This window comes from Triturus cristatus, chromosome 1_2, assembly GCF_964204655.1.
Source record: "Triturus cristatus chromosome 1_2, aTriCri1.1, whole genome shotgun sequence".
NCBI lineage: Eukaryota > Metazoa > Chordata > Amphibia > Caudata > Salamandridae > Triturus > Triturus cristatus.
In genome coordinates this window covers 282,007,798-282,029,317 of record NC_140580.1, presented here as the reverse complement: position 1 = coordinate 282,029,317, position 21,520 = coordinate 282,007,798, and the positions used below count along the sequence as shown (strand labels likewise).

At 46.9% G+C, this 21,520-nt stretch overlaps 1 protein-coding gene across 6 annotated transcripts in view; it reads left to right on the top strand.

Moving 5' to 3' along the window:
* The window catches only part of MARCHF8 (membrane associated ring-CH-type finger 8), a 697,693-nt gene that overhangs the window by 147,510 nt on the left and 528,663 nt on the right, over window positions 1-21,520 (top strand). For 4 of the 6 annotated variants that reach the window (XM_085603748.1, XM_085603747.1, XM_085603729.1 and 1 more), the window contains exon 2: window positions 8,145-8,217. The exons of the other annotated variants lie outside the window; for them this stretch is intronic. The gene's annotated coding sequence lies outside the window, so the exon portion shown is untranslated. The remainder of the gene's footprint in view (window positions 1-8,144; window positions 8,218-21,520) is intronic. 6 annotated transcript variants of the gene reach the window in all.

The window sequence follows — 21,520 nt, the reverse complement described above, 5'->3', positions numbered from 1 at the left end:
GGACCACAGGGTTCACGGTTCGATCCCCGGCTCCGGCGGCAGGTTAGCTCAGCACCATGTGACTCTGGGCAATAGCTTGCTTAATCTTCCCGATGGCCCCCAGCGCTGGGCACTTCTCCAGAGGTAGCTGTGCGCTTTACAAATGCTGGCATTTACACGTTTACTAAAGTGGACTTCATCCCTTGTGCTCCAGGAGGCGCGTTTGCACAGTGGTGTAAAAAGGGGGCGTGGCTGTGGACCACTCTCAGCATTCCAGCTGTGTGGGGCTTACTGGAGGTACCTGGTGGGCTAGTTGGCCCACAGGGACCCTCAGGATTCAAGGGGGCTTAATCCCCTAACCAAGAATGCACCAGGAGGTGCGTTTGCAGAGTGGTGGAGAAAGGGGGCGTGGCCTGTGTCCACCTGTCAGCAATCCCACTATCTGGGGCATACTGGAGGTATCGGGTAGGCTAGTTGGCCCCTAAGGACCCCCAGCAGTGAAGGGGACTTTAATCCTCATCCAAGAGTACACCAGGGAGTGCGTATGCAGAGTGGTGGGGAAAGGGGGCATGGCCTGCTATGACAACTTAGCAATACTGCTGTGTGGGACTTACTAAAGGTAATAGGAGGGGTAAATTGGCCCCCGAATTTGACCTTGGGGGCTAACTACCCCTCCTGTTATCCCCAGTAAGTCCCACACAGGGAATTGCTAAGAGGTCTTCGGAGGCCATGCTCACCTTTCTCCACCCCTCTGCAAACGTGTCTCCTGGCACTGGTTGGGGGATGAAGTCCACTTTACTCCTGAGGGACTTTGGCTGCCAAGTAGCCCTCCTGGTACCTCCTGTAAGTCCTACGCTGTGGAATTCCTGAGTGCTGGTCAGAGGCCCAGGCCCCTTTCTGTACCACTCTGCAAACGTGACTACTACGTTGTAGTTAGAAATTAGCATTTAAAAAACCTTAGAAATTCACTGAAAAGACCATAGGTATCGGGGACGTTATAGTTAGAAATTAGCATTTAAAAAACCTTGGAAATTCACTGAAAAAAACACAGGTTTCAGGGACATTATAGTTAGTTGGACATTTCACTCGTACAAAACCAGAGAAATTCAGCCGTTATAATTAGTTGAGCTAACTATAACTCGTGCCCCCGCAATGCACTGCTGCTGACGTCACATATTACATCACTCATGACATGGTCAGTGACATCACTGATGAGATCGCTGATGACATAATCCAGTGACGGTGTGTTTCTGAAAAAGATAAGTATGTTTTATATATTTATACACCAGGGTGTTTTGAAGAATGAGTGGGTGTATGAGTGACTGAATGGCTGATTTAGTAGGTGTGTGACTGACTGTATAAGTGAGTGATTAAACGTGTCTTACTGAATGCATGGGTGAGTGACTAACCTGTGTAAATGTATCAGTCTGTTAGTTGGTGTGTAAGTAGCAGCATGGGTTGGTGAGTAGCTACATGAGTGTCTATTTGGGTTAATGATTGGTGGTGTGTGTATAACTTTATAATGAGTAAATGACAGTGTTATTGATTCTTTCAGTGACTGAGTAGGTGTCAGTAACTCTGGGGTAAGTGGCGGTGTGTGAGTATCTGTATAGGTTTATGAGTGCATATATCAGTGGCTATATTGATGAGTGAATGCGTGTATGAGTGACTGTATGGGTGAGTGGATGTGTGTATAGATCAGTGAGTGGGTATATACTAACTGGAATTGGTGTGTCTATGGTTTCGAGAATGTACGAATGTAATTAAGACCATGTAAAACATACTATAGTCCGCATCCCGCTCCGAATAGTGCCTTCATAAAATAACCGCTCGAGTATGGACACTAGCTATTGAAACAAGGGATGTACCTTTTTAAAAGTTCTCTCAATGAATGGAACCGAGAAAAACTTCTCAAGGGCAACAGACATGAGAGGGGTTTAAAAAGGATACTTAACGGATTGGCTCTTTAATATTTTACATTTTCCACTTACGTATTTTTGCCAATCAAGTTGGAAATGCTACTTGTACAGCATTTTTGGACTCAAGCAACAACCCCACCGCAAGGTTGTGGAGCCCCTTGTGCATGCATTTTTCATAGAATCTTCACTTAGGAAACACAAGCTTTTAAAAAGACAGAGCTCTATTGCGACGATAAATCATTTTCTTTTGGTTAAAGACAGGATCCGATGGTCCTTTGTTGGAAGCTTTATTTAACACCTGACTTCGTGAAGTATAAAGACTTAGTTCAATAAAGTGGAGGTTGATATTGGTAGCTCCCATTACTCTCACGGCACAGTGGGGTGGGGGCATTATATAAGTTAAGGTGCAAAGGTATCCTAGGGCTTGAGTTATGAGGACCTTTTCTCATAGATGTCAGATGGTGGGCACTTTATAACATGTGCCACCCTGCCAAGACTTTAAGCTGCAGTATCAGATTTCTTGGAAGGAACAGAGAGGTCCTCCAAACATATGCACACTTAGGGAGTTCTGGTGTAAAAATAAAAAATAAAAGGTACCTGTGCAGTGAGCGGCCAGTGGAAGGACACTGACCTCAGGCAGGAAATTGTACTTCGGCCAAGCTTCAAGGAAGACCGGAAGAACTGAAGAAAATTGGGGTGCCCAGTGAGAAGCAAGAAAAAGAGAGTGACGGGGTCAACCAATGGTAAGTAAAGGTAAGTAATGGGTGCGCTCAGCCTGTTTTTATTTTATTTTTACAAGAGATTTTGCAAGCACATCGCAAGCGATATGCAGGCGAAACCTTAAACTTACTCTCTGAGACTGGAGGGTGTGAGGGAAGCCAGACATAAAGTTGCCTTTGGGATGGTACTTGAGGTAGTAGGAAGTTTTCGTGGTTTAGAACAATCTAAAAAAAACTAGGGAAGGGTAAGAAAAGGTAATACATAGAATGCATGTTCGATGAATGTATTTATATCAAAGCCAGTGAAATGATCATTTGTGTAAGATTTTTCTCAATAAAAATAACATTTTCGAAAGAGAAGCATGAACCAGTTGTCGAACTGAGGTGAAAATTATCAGTTTCAAAACATCAATTTGTATCTGGTATTTTCAAAATGTGGGAAACTGCATATGAACTATGATAGCTATCTAGATGTCATTGAAATTGATGAGTTAGTCAAACTGCTTCTCTCATAGAACTCACTTGTTTAGAAGGTGTTGTGATAGTAAAAAAAAAACAAGAATGCAAAATATCTTCTAAATAAGGATGTTCTAAGCAAGGTGGTTAATTTTCTATTTGTGTCACTGTCAAAAGCCAAATTAAATCTTCATATATGTAGTCAGTACAATGCTAGTCTTAAGAATTGTAAATTAATTGTATGTTGTGAAAACATTCCTACTAGAACAGTATAACGGCAATAAATCATTTAGATTTACTGAAATGTAGATGCAGATTGATTGTGCGTTGATTTTAATATTGGAGTCACTTCATCATTTCAAGATACTTGTATTAACCCCTTTGCTGCGAGGGTAATTCCCCCACAGTGCAGGGAGGGGTGGGCGCGGCGCCGCGGTGCTCGTGACGAGCCCAGCTCGTCATGAATCACAGTGGAGCTGTGCTCATGACGAGCTGGGCTCGTCACGACTCCGCCCACTGATTAATTTGCCCACAGGCGGGGAATCAATTGCGCGTGGGCGGACCGCGGCAGTTATGACGAGCCCAGCTCATCATGAGCACAGCCCCACTGTGACTCATGACGAGCTGGGCTCGTCATGAGCACGGAAGAGGTTAAAGAAGCCTTGCTGATACCTTCATTTTTAGGTTGAGCCTAGCGCAGGGTGCATGTGCTGCTCTGTGGGAGGCTTCTTGTGAGCACTCCAAACTTCTCTGTGTGGGTCTGACTCCTCCCACACATTGGATTGTCCTTTGCGTGTGTCTTTCAATAAAAAGGACGCAAATGGCCAAAGGCGGGTGCATGTCCCACCTCCTTTCCAATGTGTCACTCCCACAGCATTTTTCTCTCGGGAGCGAGCAGCGGCGCGCAGGGTGGCAGCTGCATTCCTGGTGGGTCAGGTTACACGCAACGCGCCGTGCTTTCGCTTTTGCTTGTTTTTAAATGAGAGTTAGGGTAATGACCATTGTGCTCTGTGATGCCACCGCTTGCTCACTCCTACATTGCAGGTAATGCGAAGTGTTACATAAACCACGGAAGTGACCCACTGGCATCATATTAGTTAACATCAGTTTAGCACTGTTTTGAAATTGGATGTAAATAGAGCTTACTACCGTATTTGGTCATACCTATTTACCATAAGATTAGTGTCCTGCCTAGAAAGGAATCTCACGCTCGGTCCCTGAATACTTTACACCCCTTAGCTTGGACACCATTCTCCGCGTCCCCAGCAACAACACCAATCTTTTTTCTGGTCCCTTCTATCCCAAATTCCCACCTCCAGAGCCTCAAGTCCACATTGGTAATATGAGCTTGTCAGTCATATTCTGCCAAACACTGACTGGAGACACAAATGTTACTCATATGGCGGAAGCTCTGCACTTGTAAGGTCCCAAAGGCGAGGCCTATTGGCTATGCCAATGCATATTCTGCCAAACACTGACTGGAGACACAAGTGCTACTCATATGGCGGAAGCTCTGCATTTTGAGGTTCCGGTTGACAAAGTAGCTGTTTTTTTGGTAGATGAATGATAACAGGCAGGAAGGGTAGGTTGAGTATGTGTAGGTCCTGTTGATGCCAATTGGATGTATATAGGGCTTACTACCGTATTTAGTCATACCTATTTACCATAAAATTAGTGTCCTGCCTAGAAAGGAATCTCGTGCTCGGTCCATGAATACTTTACACCCCGTAGCTTGGACACCATTCTCCGCGTCCCCAGCAACAACTCCGATCTTTTTTCTAGTCCCTTCTTTCCCAAATTCCCGCCTCCAGAGCTTTAAGGCCACATTGGTAATATGAGCGTGTCAGTCATATTCAGCCAAACACTGACTGGAGACACAAGTGTTACTCATATGGCGGAAGCCCTGCACTTATAAGGTCCCAAAGGCGAGGCCTATTGGCTATGCCAATGCATGTTCTTTTTACTGTTTTGATACTGGAGTAGAAACTTTCTAATCTAATGTTTGGTTGAAGGTTGGTTTCTAAGACAAAGAAGTGCTTTCGTTCAGTTTTAAAAGCTTTTCTATTTAGCACCCAAAATAAAAAAGTATAAACCTCCTTTGGGCACTCTCACCAGTTTTCCTTCTTTCCCAACTTACATTTTCCAGTCACCTTAACAGAAGTAGCAGGTTCCCTTCTGTAAAGAAGCACAACTTATAGTCATTAGAAGCCCAGCAAAAGCCACGCCCCTTAGGAATTATTCTATTTGCCTACAAGAAGAATGATTATGAATCAGTTTCTTTAATTTGTATTTTTTTACGAATACTTGCAGGCGCATTTGCGCTCTGTTGGGAGTACAGCTATAGAACCTAATCGCGGCACGCCCCACAGTTTAAAGACCTCTTTTTATGTATCGACTACCTCTTTTTATGTATCGACTAGCGTTGCTGCGCACATGCGCAGCTCGCTCGGCGAGATTTTATGCATATGAGTAGTTTCTCTAAAGGACTTTAAGACCCGCCCCTTATTCCCATTGGCTTGCGTCACCGTTTATGTTAAATGGTGCGCCGCCATTGGGAATAAGCTTTCCAGGGTGCCTCCTTGTCCCTTTTTTGACCGGCCCACCCAGACTGGCTCGCCTGCATTACGGCTGGCGTGACGAAGTTTCTTATCAGATGCTTTGTCACGCTGCCTTGTACGCGCCATGCACGCGCCAGTCCGACTCTTTGATTTGGCCGGACAAAAAAGCAGACAGGGCGCAGCATGTTTATTTTTGCATCTCGCGTTCACTTTTGAAAGCGCGATGCAAAAATAAACAGCAGATGCCTGTAACAGAGGAAGTTAAAGTAAAAGAGTGAAGTGGGCCTCTTGACCCCCTCGGTGGCAGAAATGCGAAAACACGACGAAAACGGCAACGCCGGAAACCTCATCTCGACAGAAATGAGAAGTGAGCTTTCCGGCTTTGCGAGTCTGTCATCGCAGACCCCTGATTAATATGCTGCGGTTGGGAGCCTTTCCCTGAAAACATAATTAATTGAGGCCGCAGCGACAGTAAACAAGCAATTTCAAATTAAACTGAAATAACGGCATCTTCATTTGCAAATGTGAACAGATTCTGTGCAGAGATAAATGAAGTCACCGCATTAGAGAGAGACGGGCCGGGGGGATGGGGTGGTGAGGTGATAGTCGTTAATCTCTACCTGACTGTGTCACGCTGACAGCCATCGCCTCGATACCGGACTCGATCCGCTGCAGCTGCTCCCGGTCTGCGCAGCTCCCCTTGATGAGCGGCACGCGGTACTTCTGGAAGAGAGTGAGAGAGTGAGGGGTGCCGAGAGGTGTGAACCCCCCCTCCCATCACCCTCCCCGTGCGCTCAGCACCTCTGTGCACACAAAGCAGCACACTTACTGCACACAGAACACCCCATGATAAGTGGCACCACTGGCACACAATTCCTCACTCCACAAACAGCACCATGCGTTATATCCGGCCACCCCCCAGCCCCTTTATGAGTGGCAACAGGTACTTCTGGAAAAGGCGAAGAGCAGTGAGGGGCCCTGACCAGCACATCTCTTGCCCCTCCCCCAGGCATAGAGCACCTCACTGCACAGACACCACCACATTGCACTCTAGTGCTGCATGGTGCGCGGCACCAGGCACTCATGGAGTAGACGGAGAGATGTGAGGGGCGGCCTGCGGCCTGAGCACTTGCCATCTCTTTACATTTGGCAGCGCCACACTGCCCAGAAAGCACCCGGCGAAGAGCGGCACCTGCACCTTTGGAGAGACCAAGAGGAACGCAGGGGTGCATCTCCCTGCACACAGAGCACCACGCAGCACAGAGGGCACCGCAGAATAACGCGCTTCAGGTTCTTCTGGAAAAGGGGGCGGGGGCATATGTGATGCGAACACTGGAGTCATGCTGATGACAGAATGAGAAGAACTACAGAAGAACAGTGACAAATGTAGAGGGGCGACAGGAGCAGTGAAATGGCTGAGGAGTGAACATCTGCACTAGAAGGCAGTGTTAGTTAAAGTAACAGAGGAAGTTAAAGTAAAAGAGTGAGGCGGAATATCAAAACGAGAAGAAAGAGAGGAACACAGTGACAGAAGGGATAGAGGCAACAAAGGAAACATTGGATGGGAGAGAACCGATAGTGTGGGACAGAGGAAGATAGTCAAGGGTTAGAGGTAACCGAGGACAGAGAGAACACTGGGCCAGGGGAGGGTGGTCAAGGGATAGAAATAACAGAGGATATAGGCAGGGCTTTAAGTGGGATGAAAAACTGGAGGGTCTCTCAAGGGGGCGTGGCCAATGTAATTAAGGGCGTGGCCTAAACACGTAAGGTAGAAATCTGTGCTTAGCATAGTGTGCCGCCCGACTTGTATTTTGCTGTTTCTGTCATTGCATCTAGATATATGCTACAACAAGTAACATCATACCTACAACGAGTCAGGACTATTGGCTTTGTCAATGGTTGTTAGTTGCATAAGATAAATAAGCAGCAACTATGGCTTGTACATAATATTGAAGAAGGTTCCACTTAAAGCCCTGGTGACACCACGACAATGTTGCTGCTCCTTAGTTTCATTAAAAATGCAATAGGTCTCGCCTTTTATTGAGTTAAAGCCATTTGCTTTGCTATACAAAACCATTAGCAAAGCAAATGGCTTTAACTTAATCAAAGGCGAGACCTATTGCATTTTCAATGCTTGTTTATACTGTCATGCCAGTAAAGCACCATCAGGGTAGCGTCTGCTGTCGGAACTGACTAAAGACTTGCGTTTTCAGTTTATTGCTTATCAGACACTCGGTGATTGGAGGAGCATCCATCACTAACGAAGGGAAATCTGTCACGTGATTGCTGAATCCCGCCGTGCACATCAGTAGTCTTTTCTAGGTACGCTGAAGGGTAGGGAGTTTTATGGATCTATTTGGAAAAAAATTTGAAATAGAAAGGAAGAAATCCAACAAATATGAAGAATTCAAATGGTGTGGTTTTCTTTTTGTTCACCCATTACTGAAGATTGATTTTATTGTGCATATTTTCCTATGTTAGAATTCTTCTGACCAGCTTTATCTTGTTTTCAGAATGGAAACCGACAGCACTGATCATTTTTGCAACAACTGGAGAAAAGCCAGTATTATTGCTCTAGGCAACGTGGTAAGTGCATAAATCTACTAACATTAGAAGGCTCAAAACGGGGACATTAATATGTGTTTTAGCAATTACTATTGAGAACCAACCAGGGATCATAGTAGCATGGCATCTTTAGAGTGAGGGACAGATTTATTTTCCACACTGAAAACACATTTAATTTAATGCATTTATGGCAAGAATTATAAACAAGCATTGGCATAGCCAATAGGTCTCGCCTTTGGGACCTTATAAGTGTTTAGCCATGCAACAGTTACATAACTAAATACTTATAAGGTCCCAAAAGCGAGACCTATTGGCTATGCAAAGCGGCCGCGAAAGTTAAAGTGATCGCGATCGGGATCACGATCAAACATCAAAGCGGCCGCGAAAGTGAAACTAATTGCGGTAAAGCGCGGCGCGCGCGCCCGCGCACATGCACTGTGGCTCTAGGCTGGCCTGGTAGCACTTTTTGGAGCCCTCTCAATAAGTCTCGCCAGACCAGCGCATGCGCTGGGTCAGGCGAGACCTAAAAAAAAATACAACCATTAGTGACATATGAGAGATGTGACTTTGTTGGTCAAAAATAGTTGGACTAATTTTGGGAAAATGCAGTACTCCCTTAAGTTATACTGCTTTAGATTTAATTTAATGAATTAGTTATTACAAATTGTATTTGTAAAATGGTTTTCAATATTGCCTGTTGTTGTTCTCAATTACCTAAAACAGATATAGTTGAAATCCTTAAGAAGAAATACCTGAAATTTTGAAGCAAAAGCTAGTTGGCTAAGCAAGCAGAATTTTGGGGTCATATTCTGCTTGATGGGATGACGGGGGAGGCTTAAGCGCATACATTATTATCAAACAAAGTCAAATACTCTCTCAATCTGTTCTATTTGAAAATGTGACAGCTCATCTTTCTTAGTGTTGTATCCTTTTATTGATTTTAAGTCACAGCATCCTTCGTCTACATCCAATTCCGGAGAGGTGAATGAAGGACGGGAAGGCAAACCGGGAAGTGCATAGGGAGGGGGTCCAACATAGGGAGAAAAAACAAAACACTTCATGTTCCTTCATTATAATTCTGTTAGATTTATCATCACCCATCCTTATTAATGCCTTGATTGTCAGCCTGGGTGGTCGACGTGAGTCGCAGTATTCGTAGATATACTGGGAATGTGAGTTCACAGTATGCGTTGGATAAATGTTTTATGCACGATCCCCACGTTTTCTCGAATTTTGGTAAAGTAAGGTTTATAACTGCCATTAACTTATCCATCCCCAATAAGTCCCAGAGCTTGTGCAGCCCGTCTGTGTACGCTGAGGCAGTGTCTGTGCCCCATTTTGATAGCAGGACTTGTTTCGCTGTGCATAGTGCCTGGGTGATGGCCTTTCCCCTGGAAGAATGCAGTGGCTATGTTTGAACATTGGGCAATCCCGGCAGAATATAGCTGGGGACGCGGGGTATTTCGGTGTTAAACATCTGGTCAACATCCGCCAGGACGTCCGTCCAATAACGGTGTAGCTTGGGAAAGTACCACAGCAGGTGGGAGAGTTTACCTGAATAAGTGCAGTGGCGCTAGCATGTGTCATCTTTCCCTCTCTGCCACTGTGCCATGCGGGCTGGGGTATAATACCAATAGTTGACTAACTTCAGCAGTGTTTCCTTACCAGAGGCACTACTGGCAGATGTGCGGGTGCGATGTAAAATGTCATTCCACTCTCTGTCCGTGAATTGGCATTCACATTCTGCCTCCCATCTTTTCCTGGCGGGTGTGAGCAAGGGGTTAGCTATGGTGTTTAGGAATGTGTATTTGTCTAACAGTAAGTGACAGTCGTCGCGTCTGGACAGAAGACAGCGCTCAAACAGTCAATTGCCTGCTCGCATGGAGCCATATTGATGGTAGTGTTACCCAGTGTCGTATTGCAATGTAGCTCCAGTGTTCCGAGTCCGGAAGCCCAAAGTCTTGTTGCACCCTCTGGAAGTACAGCAGGCCCTGCACATCGAACAGATCTCCAATGCGCTTGCCTCTTGCCAACGTGAGTAGGTTCGTTCATGCATTGCCTGCTGGAAGTCTGGGTTTCCCATAATTTGGGTAAGAGAGGAGATTGGGGTGGAGAGCTGTTTGAGGAAGCAGGTCCTGACCCAAACTCCTATTGTGGCCCTGACCACCGGGGAAATATATGCTACTGCCTGATCTAGAAAACACCAGTGCTTCTCAGTAAGTGGGTGTTGGCTCTCCACCATGAAGCGCAATTGGGCAGCCTGGTAGTATCATGTTAGATGGGGTATGACCTGTCCTCCTTTGGCCACTGGGAGATATGTTCGGTCCTTGGCCATTCTGGCACGTTTACAGCCCCAGATGAAGGACTCTATGGTGGAGTATAGTTTTTTAACATGGAGGCGGGTGGTTGCATAAGGTATAGAACTTTGGCAGGAGAGACATCTTTACTTCTGCTATACGGCCTAGCCAGGAAATGGGGCCCCCGTGCCAGGACTGGATGAGAGATTACTTGGTGCTCAATAGTTCGAAGTAGTTGTCTGACACCGATCTGTCTATAGTGAGTAGTATGTGTATACCCAAGTATGGGATTCCCCCTGTGGCCCATGTGAAAGGAAAATCCGTTGCCAGGCGTGCTTGTTCATCTGGTGGAATGGTGATGTTTAGTGCTTGGGACTTAGCATTATATACTTTGAAGCCAGAGAGCTCACCAAATTTGTGAGTTCCTCTTGCAATGGAGGCAGTGACTGTCAAGGTTTGGTAATGGCTAGTAGCACGTCATCTGCGTATAAGGCTATCTTGTGGGATTGGCCCCCCATCCATACTCCTTCAATGAGAGGGTGCCATCAAATACGTTCCTCTAGTGGCTTCATGTAGAGCGCAAACAGGAGGGGTGAAAGTGGACATCCCTGCCGCGTCCCTCTAAAAATGGAGATGGCAGGGGATAGGGAGTTATTGACTCGGACCAGCGCTCTTGGGTTCACATAACCAGCCAAAATCCATTGTCGAAAGCGAGGACCCAGACCAAAAGTCTCCAGCACCCTCCGCAGGAATGGCCAGTGTACCCAGTTGAATGTCTTTTCGGCATCTATTGACAGGAATAATGTCGGTGTCTGGGCTTGTTGGGTCTTATCTAGCAGGTGGAAGAGGCGCTTGGTGTTATCCCCACATGTACGGCCAGGTATAAACCCTGATTAGTCAGGGTCGATCAGTCATGGCATATATTGTCCTAATGTGTGTGCCAGTATCCCTGTAAAAATATTAGGATCTACATTGAGGAGTGATATAGGACCGTAGGACGCACACGTTGTGTGGTCCGTCCCTGGTTTTGGCAGGACTGTTATAATCGTGGTGCGTATGTACTCTCTAAGCGCCCCGGAGATGCTAAAGGAATTGTAGAGCCGGACCAGCACAGGGGATAACGGTGCTGCATATTGCTTATAAAAGGCAGTTATATATCCATCCTGTCCTGGTCCCTTCTCCAACTTGAGTCTCCCTATTGCTTCCCGGACCTCCCGCTCGGTTATGTCGGCCTCTAGTGGTGCTGCAGTGTGCTCTGATTGTGTTGCCTGCGGAGTCTGCCCTATGTAGGTAGAACAGTCCTTCGGTGACAGCTTGTCCGCCCCATATAGCTTAGCGTAGAAGTGGCCAAATTCAGCTGCAATGTCTTCATCTTGTGTTTTAAGTTTCTGATCTTGGTCTGTTAAGCAATGTATGTGGCGGAGTGCACCTGTGTGTGCAGTCTGTGGGCCAACAACTTCCCGGACATATTCCCCCAGCATAATATTTCTGTCTCATGTGAAGTAGGGCATGCTCTGCTGCATCCATGTGCTGGGCCAGTAGGGCTACTCTCTTGGTTGGTGAGTTTAAGCCCCACACTTTCAGGCTAATTATTCGCACCATGTAGTGACATAGTTAATGGCGGCTACCGGTTGGGATGGACTGTGTCCCTGCAGGCATGTTGAGATGTGACAGTGTGGCAAACTGTGGACAATGATGATACATAACAACTGTATAAACATTTAAACAAATAAAACAAGAGCACCAAGTGGTGCAAAACTTGCAGTTCCATAGTAGGGGTCCATGTCATCGGTCGCTTTTGCTGATGTCCAGAAGGATGTGGGGAGTGCAGTACCATCTGCCGCGGCCAGCTGATTCTACTGGGTGAGGCGGACCCGGGTGTACGTCCTCCGGTGCCGGCACAGCATGTTCCATCGAAGCACCAACCTCGCCATCTCAACAATTCTCAATGTTCTATAATGAGCATCTTCCCCATCCCAAGTCTCGACTCGACACCTGTCACTCGAGTTCTCTTTCTGGGGATTGGTGTTGTTCCGTGAGTTGTTGGAGTAATGCTGAACTTTCTCTAATGCTTTATGTCTTGGTTGGTTTGCTTTGTTGCTGTTGCGGTCGATTCTTGGAGAGCCTTCGGCGGCGTGGCTCTCGTGAGGAGATCTGGGAATTTGTCTTCTGTGAGGAGGCCCCCTGTTCCAGTTCCAGCCCTAGGATCTCCGCCACTTTAGGTGGTGTGCAGAATATATGAGTTTCTACATTCCAAACAAAAACAAGGCGAAAGGGATGCCCCTATTTATATCTCACCACCTTGTTTCTCAAGTATTCTGTAAATGGCCTCATAGTACGCCAATTGTTGTAAGGTAATGATGGAGAGGTCCTGGAATAAGCAGACTTTGTATCCCTCGAAGATGATGTAGGATTGATCCCGCACTGCAGTCATTATACAATCCTTTTGTCTGTAGTCGTGGAGGTACGTGAGAATGTCTTGTGGTGAGCCGGGCAGCGATGAAGTACGTCCAGCCCTGTGTGTACAGTCCAGAGGGAGATCCTTTCCCTCCAGCTTCGTAACAATGTGGTGGAACAATCACAGTATGTAATCTTCCAGGTGGCCTGCATCTGCCTGTAATGGGACGCCCTCAATGCAGATGTTGGATCCGCGGGGCCTATTTTCCAGGCCCTCCAAGTGATAGTTGAGGTCCGCATTACGGTCCTTATGTTCTAAGATCTCTCTGTGGCACTCCTCTAGTTCTTCCTCGCTGGCATCACCCAACTGTTCTACTGAGTCTACTCTTTGCTCCAGCTCGCTCATCTCATGGCGTAAATCCTTGACCTCTTTTAACACCTCTATGCGCAGGGTCGCTATGTCATCCCGTAGTGTACTGAAGAGGGCTTCCATGAATCCGCACGTGATGTGGGCCTCGTCATTCGCTTCTTGCCTCTCTGGAGGACCAGCGGTGGTGCGATTCGGGGAGGTCCGGTCAGGGGTCGTCCCCGTCTTCTTGGTGGTGGTGTCTTTTTTGGGTCTGGTTGAAGTCATTGTGTCTGATTCCGGCATCTCTTCTCCGGCGTGCTCCTGGTTGCGCGTTTCCGCACTCAATTCCAGAGGCCCAATGTTGTCCCTCGCTCTCTCTCCGGAGTGGGGTTAGTAGTCAAAGTTGCGTAGGCCCCCTTCAATCATTAATCTCTAGGTGCGCTATCTAGAGCCTTGGTTACCAGGGGCGTGAGGATGGATGGCTCCTTGGATGATCCGTACCTGTGACCATTGTCTTCCTTTCATTCGTGCATTGCGGTGTCTGGTGTCTGGTGTCTCTTGACTTTATGCCGTGGCAGGTTGGGATATGCTCATTGTGTTGAGTCCAGTGAGCTCGCAATTTCCTTTCGTTGAGAGTACCAGGCCCTGGAGAACTCATGGTCGTCTAGAGCTCCCTTACGGGTGTTTGGTCAGCCAGGTGCATCCAGTGTTCCACCAGATGTCGTAACTGTCTGCAGGAGTGTTCCTGTCGGTGTCTGTACCCCTCAAGGTGTGACTGCAACTTGTTCAAATAGCCTTCTCCCCTCCCAGAGACTGTCCAAGGCGTGGATGGGCCAACGACCAGGGGGTTCTTGCCAAAGGACTGTTCTGCTGGAGGCTGTTGCACAATGTGCCGCTGCCCCCATACGCTAGCATTTTCTTCCCTTGCAGCGCTTGGGCGTCTCCTGGAGTCCAACACCGTCTCAAGCAGTGGTCGTGGCGGAGGCATACGGGCTCGTTCTTTTGTTGGGTGCTATGCGGGGGCCATACCGTCAGTTGCCGCCGAGCTATCCCCTAGTCCACAGGACAGCCTCTCCAACTGGGTGTCTCTATGGCAATGTGGTCAGCAGCTCCCAAGGAGTCCCAGCATGGTTCTGAGTGGGGGATGGGGGGGGAAGGGTGGGATGCGGCACGGGCAACAATCTCTCAACAGAACTCCTTCCCCCACCCTGGTCAATCCGCTGCACCTGCTGGCGTCTGTCAAGGTCTCAGCTGTGCCTGGGTGCGCCTGCAGAAATCTGGATCCTTTTGCTACTCAGACCTCATCCAGACCACCTCATCTACGCCCTGCCATCCGGTCAGCATTGGCGGCAGGGTAGTACCGGGCTAGTTTGATTTCCTGCTATGTGGAGCTCTCGGCTTCAAAACTGCCCGGCCTCCATCTTGTGTGTAGGCCTGCCCGTGTGTTGTGCGGGGAGTTGCTGCATTACTAAAGCCGGCAGCGGAGCCGTCACAAGTTGCAAGTTCCCTTCCTCATCATGGCACCACCGATTGCGTTGCGGGCTGCAAGTCTCTTGGAACATTCATTCAGCTCCGATACAGGGAGGGGAGAGGGGGCCAGATCACAGTACAGTCGGCAGTCTCTCTGCAAAACCACGCCCCCACCTCAGTCAATCCGCCGCGCTTGGCACCTACAAGTGCTTGCTGGTCCCGTTTGTGCCCCTGTGTGTCCGTGTGTCTCCAAAGCCGACGCTGTCCTCCTTGGAGCTTGGTCAATGCTGCTTGGCCGCCATCTTGCCTCTCTGCCGGGCCAGATGTCGGGCGGTTGCTGGGTAGGTGTCGCCTAGCCGTCTTTTTTGGGTGGGTTCGAGGCCCCGGCTCAGCACCTCGAGCCTCCCTCGCCCTATGCCGGCACTCCGGAACGGCTAGCCCCCCAGAGTCCGCTGATTCTGATTTCGGTGCAGCGGAGCTCCGTGAAAGCACTACTACACGGGTGCCACCTTGGACACGTTCCCAGCTCATCTTTCTTATACGTCAGCTAAGCATTCATCCTAAAGCGCTTTGAAGTCTCTTGATGTGTGGTATGCTTTATTAGACTACTTTTTCATTCAGATCAAACAATTCAATGCAGCTAGAACAATATACCAGCTAATCTCAAGGGGCTGTTATATCCCTCCTAGTAACCCTGAAACTGATCTTCAGTGTATAAAAGGCATAAAAACATCTTGCTAACATAATGATGGCTAATGGTGTAGACACATACATCCAATCTTGAGTCCATCTATCTCAAGTTACTTCAAATATATAAAAAAGGTCTACTTGAGACACATGGCATCCATACCACATAATGCATTTGTAATGCCCCTGCACCACAAAAGATATTTCTTCTGTTGCGAAATAACTTGTAGTCGCTTTATAAAATATGGGAAGAATCTCACCTTTGATACAGCTCTGCAGTGATGTATCTTCTTTTTGTGCAATAAATTGAAATCTTTCTAAGCATTCTCTTCCTGTATTCTGACATGCCCACACTGACTCCTCTTCTATTTCTTCCAAATACCATGGAGGAAGTCACCAACTTTCTTAGCACCATTCAGATATGGCTTCTCTTAGGTCCCTGCTCCCTCTTCTCAACTGTGTACAGTAGTTATTGGCGTTCCTTCTCCTTTTCTCTGTCATTCTCTCTCACGTTTGTGCTGGTGCCAAGGTGTCATAAACAAGCGTCATGGTTCCTCAACTCAAGAAGCCCTCTGCCAACTCAGACAGCCAGAACAATGTATGTCATATTTCTTTCTCCACCTTCCAGCCAAAGTGTTTAAAGCACCATTGAGCACTAACTTTAAGCCCCTTTAAGACTTCTAGCCTGCTCCTGGGACCAACTCCATCCTAGTGGCAGCCCTGAATGATATTAGTTTAGGCTTGAGTGACAATGGTATTGCTGTGCTGATCCTTTTAATTCTGGTGACCACATGTGTACTGTATTCAAGGCTAGCCTCCCAACTCAGTGAACTAGGATCAGATCCCAAGTACGAAATTGGCTTCACTTCGCTCCTTTTTGTCTTCTAGATCTCAATCTATCTCCCATGCACCTTTCAGTTTTACTTTTGCCTCATTAATTAAGGCATTTTTCGGGGCTCTGCCTGAATCCCTATACTGTTGAGTGTGTTAGAAAACCCCGGGCAACCGGGTTAGCAGTCACCCGGTTTTTCCCAGCACAAGGGGTAGCTTGGCTCGAGCGGTCGGGGGTCAGGCACCGTGTTAAGCGTACGTCACACCCTCACAATAACCATGCGTTCATCCGTTCCAAAAACGACTCTACACCGTAAAAATTTATGAAAATATATCTGTGTTTATCTTGTTTTCTCTTAGTTGCAGGGTAAATAAATAATAACACACTTACAGTACACAAAGCTTCTACTGTAAAAAAAGGGTAGGTCAAATAAATAAGCTCAGATCATAAATAATCAATGAATAAATAGATGTGCATAAAATACATAGGCAAATAAATACTGTGAGGGAATAAATACTGTGAGACAATAAATACTGTGAGACAATAAATAGGATAAATACAAAGAATACAATACTCTCAATAAATATAAGCCATCAGTACACTTTCAAATCAGGTCACATTTGTGAGGTACTATGGGTTGATTTGGCCCAATCACAGCTTGTGGTTATGTGGATGGCCTGAGGGTGTCTCACCTAGCTTGGATAAGGCTGAGGCTAAAACTGAGGTAGATCAAGGGTAATCTAGGAATCTGGCTCTCCCAAACTACACAACCCCTCACACAGGTCACTGTATCAGTCTCAGTCCACCCCTGGCACTCCCAGGCTGGTCCTAACACCTCTCTAGCCCCTAGGATGGTCTCTTAGGGCTCCACAGGGCCTTAGGCGCCCTCTATTCCACTTACTGCCCTCTTTATGAACTTCCGACTCCGCCGGAGTCGTGTCGACGCCGTGAGGCGGTTCCGGTTCGATGTCGCTAGCCGGCCTCGGCTCGATGTCAGTTCTTGTCGACGCCGTGAGGCGGTTCCGGATCGATGTCGGCGGACGGCCTCGGCTCGATGTCAGTTCCTGTCGACGCCGTGAGGTGGTTCCGGATCGATGTCGGCGGGCGGCCTCGGCTCGATGTAGCTGGGCAGCCTCGATTCGATGTCGGTCTCCGGCGTCACAGGGACACGATCTCCCTACTTCCGGGTGTCTCCGGAGTGCGACCTCCACTCCCGACCTCCGGTGCTCTTCCCTTCAGGTTCCGGCGACTCCGGAGTGCGATCTCCACTCCCGACCTCCGGTGCTCCTTTCCTCAGGTTCCGGCGACTCCGGAGTGCGATCTCCACTCCCGTCCCCCGGCACGATTCACCTCGGTCTCCGGCGACTCCGGAGGGCGGACTTCACTCCCCCGTCGACGCCGGACACTCGACCTCAGGTGACTTCCTCCTCGACCTCTGGTGTCTCCACGACCTCCTTCGGCGCCCTCTCTCGACCTCTGGCGGCTCCGGGTACGACGTCTGCTTTCCAGTCAGCGCCGCTTCTTCACCTCCGGCCCCAGGTCTCTAGGCTTCTCGGCGTCGGACTCCAGGAAGATACCAATAGACAGGTCAGGAACTTGCTGTTCTTTACTTTCAAGGCCTGTTCCGGCTGTTCAGGTCCTTGAGTTGGTTCTTCTTGACTTTATCCCACACAGGGCTCTAGGCTGGGCTCAGTCAGTAGGGACTAGTATCAAGGGTGGGTTTCTGGACCCCACTCCAGGCACAAGTTTCCACCCCTTCTGCCTCACTCCTTCCTCCTTCAGTGTTGCGCTGCTCTCCCTTCACCAGTCAGGTGCCAACTGCCTACTCCAACTGCCAACTCTGAGCTGGCTTCCCAACATTCTAAACCTGCCTCACACTGTCACAGGGTTCTAGAATGTTCTGGAAGGTACTAGTAGGTTCCAGTGATGTCACAGGTGACAATGGGTGGCCACCATTTTGTATTTCAGGCCCTCAGACAGAAGTTCCAGGGGTAGGGAAAATGGCTCCCTGACCCTGCATCAACACTAAAAAGTCTGGTGGTTCCCAAAAAGGAAAAATACTAACAGGGTTTGAGGCAAAAGTGGGACAAAATAAATAATGATGAGGAGGGACCACCCAAAGGGCTGACAGGTCTAACAGAGTGATTATGTAACTCCTCTTGCAATCACTTCCTGAATATTAAACTTAACTCTGAAAAAACTAGGTTTGGACAAAATTTTCATTACGCTGGCGTAATTCTCATCATTTTTGGAATTTTACATTATGCTAAAATTATGCCATTATGCTAGTTATGTAATTAAGCAGCCATTTGCAGTACAAATATAGCACATAAGTGCTATAACGGAAATAACTCTGTTGAGCGCGACCGTACCAGTTTCAGAAATTTGAGAAAATGGGTGCCATTTAGATAACACTACCGGCAAATTTTATTAGGACCATCGGTTATGCGGACATACACAGGCCACTTAAGAATTTGCCCCTGAGGAAGGAACTTGTATGTTCCGAAATGCATTGGGCATGAGCACCCATGAATGTATATTTCTGTAAATGTACAACGGAATTAATGTATTTTGTTGAAATACTTGAAAAATGAAATTTTCAATTAACTATTGAGTTTGATGTAACGTCACCAAATACAAATGTATGCAAAATTTTGCTATTAAGGTTTAAATTGCTTCTCTTATCAGCAAATAAATGCAAAAAATGAACATACACGGTTAAAAATTGTTGGTTACATACCAGTGAACAGTGCGCAGCAAACACAAGCCCCCATACTTGTGATTTATTAGGTATAACGTTTTTCATGCCATTTTTAAAGCAACATGGGTCCTTGGATAAAATAATTGCCGAAAGGAAGCATCTTGCAATAAAATATGGCACAAAATAGCAGATTTGCAATTTGCATAATTATGTATCATTTTGCGTAATTTTCCTGAAATTTCGTGTAATAACATGAAAGAAAATGATGTGAGTTTCACACACCTCAAAAAAAGAAAAATTAGGTACTATTGCTTTTTCTGTGCTGGCCCCCCTCGCTAGGGACCTCAGCTTGTTGGCCAGTCATTCTCTTGTTTTTTCCTCCTGAGACTAACCGTTCTTTCATTTAGGCTGTTATAGCCCACCACTGGACTTTGGTAATGGCTTTTTTTCTTTGGCTCACTGAGGTAGTTCAAAGTGCTGCAGCTTGACTACTTGTTGTCTTCAGCTGCCATTCATCTGTCACCTATCACCTATCCTCTCTTCACTGGCTCCAAGCGGAAATGTGCCTCCTTTTAAGGCCCTTTTTAGATCTCGCCTGTGGTTGCAGCGCAAAGCGCTTCTCGCTGGGTGAGAGATTTTGTAGGAGAGTAGTTTTGAGACGGGGACTTGAAGCCCCGCCCCTCGTTTTCATTGGCTGGCGTCACCGTTTATGCTAAACGGTGGCCCGCCATTGGAAATTAGGGTTTTTGTTGATGCCCTTTCGCCTCCGATCCGACTGGGTCACCTGCTTTGCTGCTTTGCAAAGCACTTTCTTATCTTTATGGGGCCATGTGTTTCTAATTAGCGTTGAGAAGCGCGCTGCCCCGACCTCTCAAAGGAAAAAAATCTTGGTTTCATCAAGATTCTTTGCCTTTGAGAGGTCGGGGCAGTGCGCGCCTCCATGCTAATTAGAAACACATGGCCCCATAAAGATAAGAGATCGATGCTTCTTCTTTAATCCGGCCCTCTAGATGTACATGCCTTTGAAACGAGCAGCGGGTCTATTTTTAAATGCAATATGTATTGGTAACGTATGTTTGAAAGTATATTTTCAATCGAGCCAATGAAAGGGACGGAACAAAAGAGGATCCAATGAAACGCAAATTGTACATTTAAGCACAAGGTCATTGTAAACGGAATGCAATAATGGGAGGTTTGTCCGTGCCATTGACTGAAGTGCGGTCAAAGCTTGACGTCTCTAACATTTGCTTGTCTTGAACGCCCTCGCTTTGGAGCTGCCAATTCCTGCCTTTTTCTAGATTTTGTTCCCTCACTCCTTCGATTCAAATCCTGCCCACGTCTCCGGATGCGGCCGCTGCTGATTTGCTGACCTTTTCTGCGCGCGTAAGGGTAATTTGGTGCCTTAAAAGGGTTTCGACGGGAGAGAGTTTTCTCCCATTTTTTATACCGCAGAGACATTGTGCGTTGTTGTTGCAGATAGTTACAGATCAGCCTGAAAGGGAAACAGATTGGTGTGCTAGCTCCACTGGCGGTAGTTCACAAAGGTCACATTCTAGCAAAATTACGGCAGAGGGCTATCAATTCCGGTCCTTGTCCAGTACGGATCGTATTAATGTTGTTTATATGACAGAACAGCACGGATCGGAGGAGACCGCTCTATCTCTCCTGTTTGGTTGTTATAAGTTATTGAGTGCTCGTTAAATTCTATCCATGCAAAATATCAGTGGGTGAGATATTTAATAATTAGAACGCCACTGCAGATAGGTGGTGCCTTAAATAATTCCATGACTTCCTCCACCATGTCATGTGCCAAGCACTGGCCTGTTACTGAGCATTCTGACTGCTTTGACCTCCCTACTAGCCTCTCCATACCGTATCTTCAAGCCACTGGTATTTATCTTTGCAACAAATGATACACGCCTCTAAATATAGTGAGCGAGAGGACCAGAAAGGCAGAAGGTGTCTGACCAGGACCCCAAGACCGGCCCATGCAACCCACTGCGCCAGGGCCGCAGTAGTGGTTCTCAGTGGTTCCAGTTGACATCTCAGTTTCTGTTGTCTGTTCTTCAGGGTGCCAAGAACAAACAAGCATTTGCAATGCATTAGGTCTCACATTTACACCAGTCTGAGCTATTGACATTGTAAATGACAATATCTTTTATTTTTGTTTTTAAAACATAAATAAAAGGCATTGTCATATACAATGCCAATAGCTTAAACTCTCGTGAATGCGAGACCTATTGCATTGCAAATGCGTGTTTCTCTTGTCCATCAAGCAGTCTTTTGCAAAGCTATTCTGTTTCTTCAGTCTTTCTTTCAGGTTTACTGTTGTATCTGCTAACTCAGATCTTCCTCCTTAGCCTTGCTGAAATTCACACTTATTCATCGCTCCCACAATGGGGATCATTCCTTGTCATTGTAGGCAACTTCTGTCTCAAATAACTTATATATGTCTCTTTGAGTTGTTGTTGTTCATGTCATAATTTGTCGTTTTGAAGCATATTTTTCCTGATCAGCAAGTAATAAAATACACTCACATTTTTTAGCTATCTACAGTGATTGCTTGTGAGAGCAAATTTCCTATAATGCTT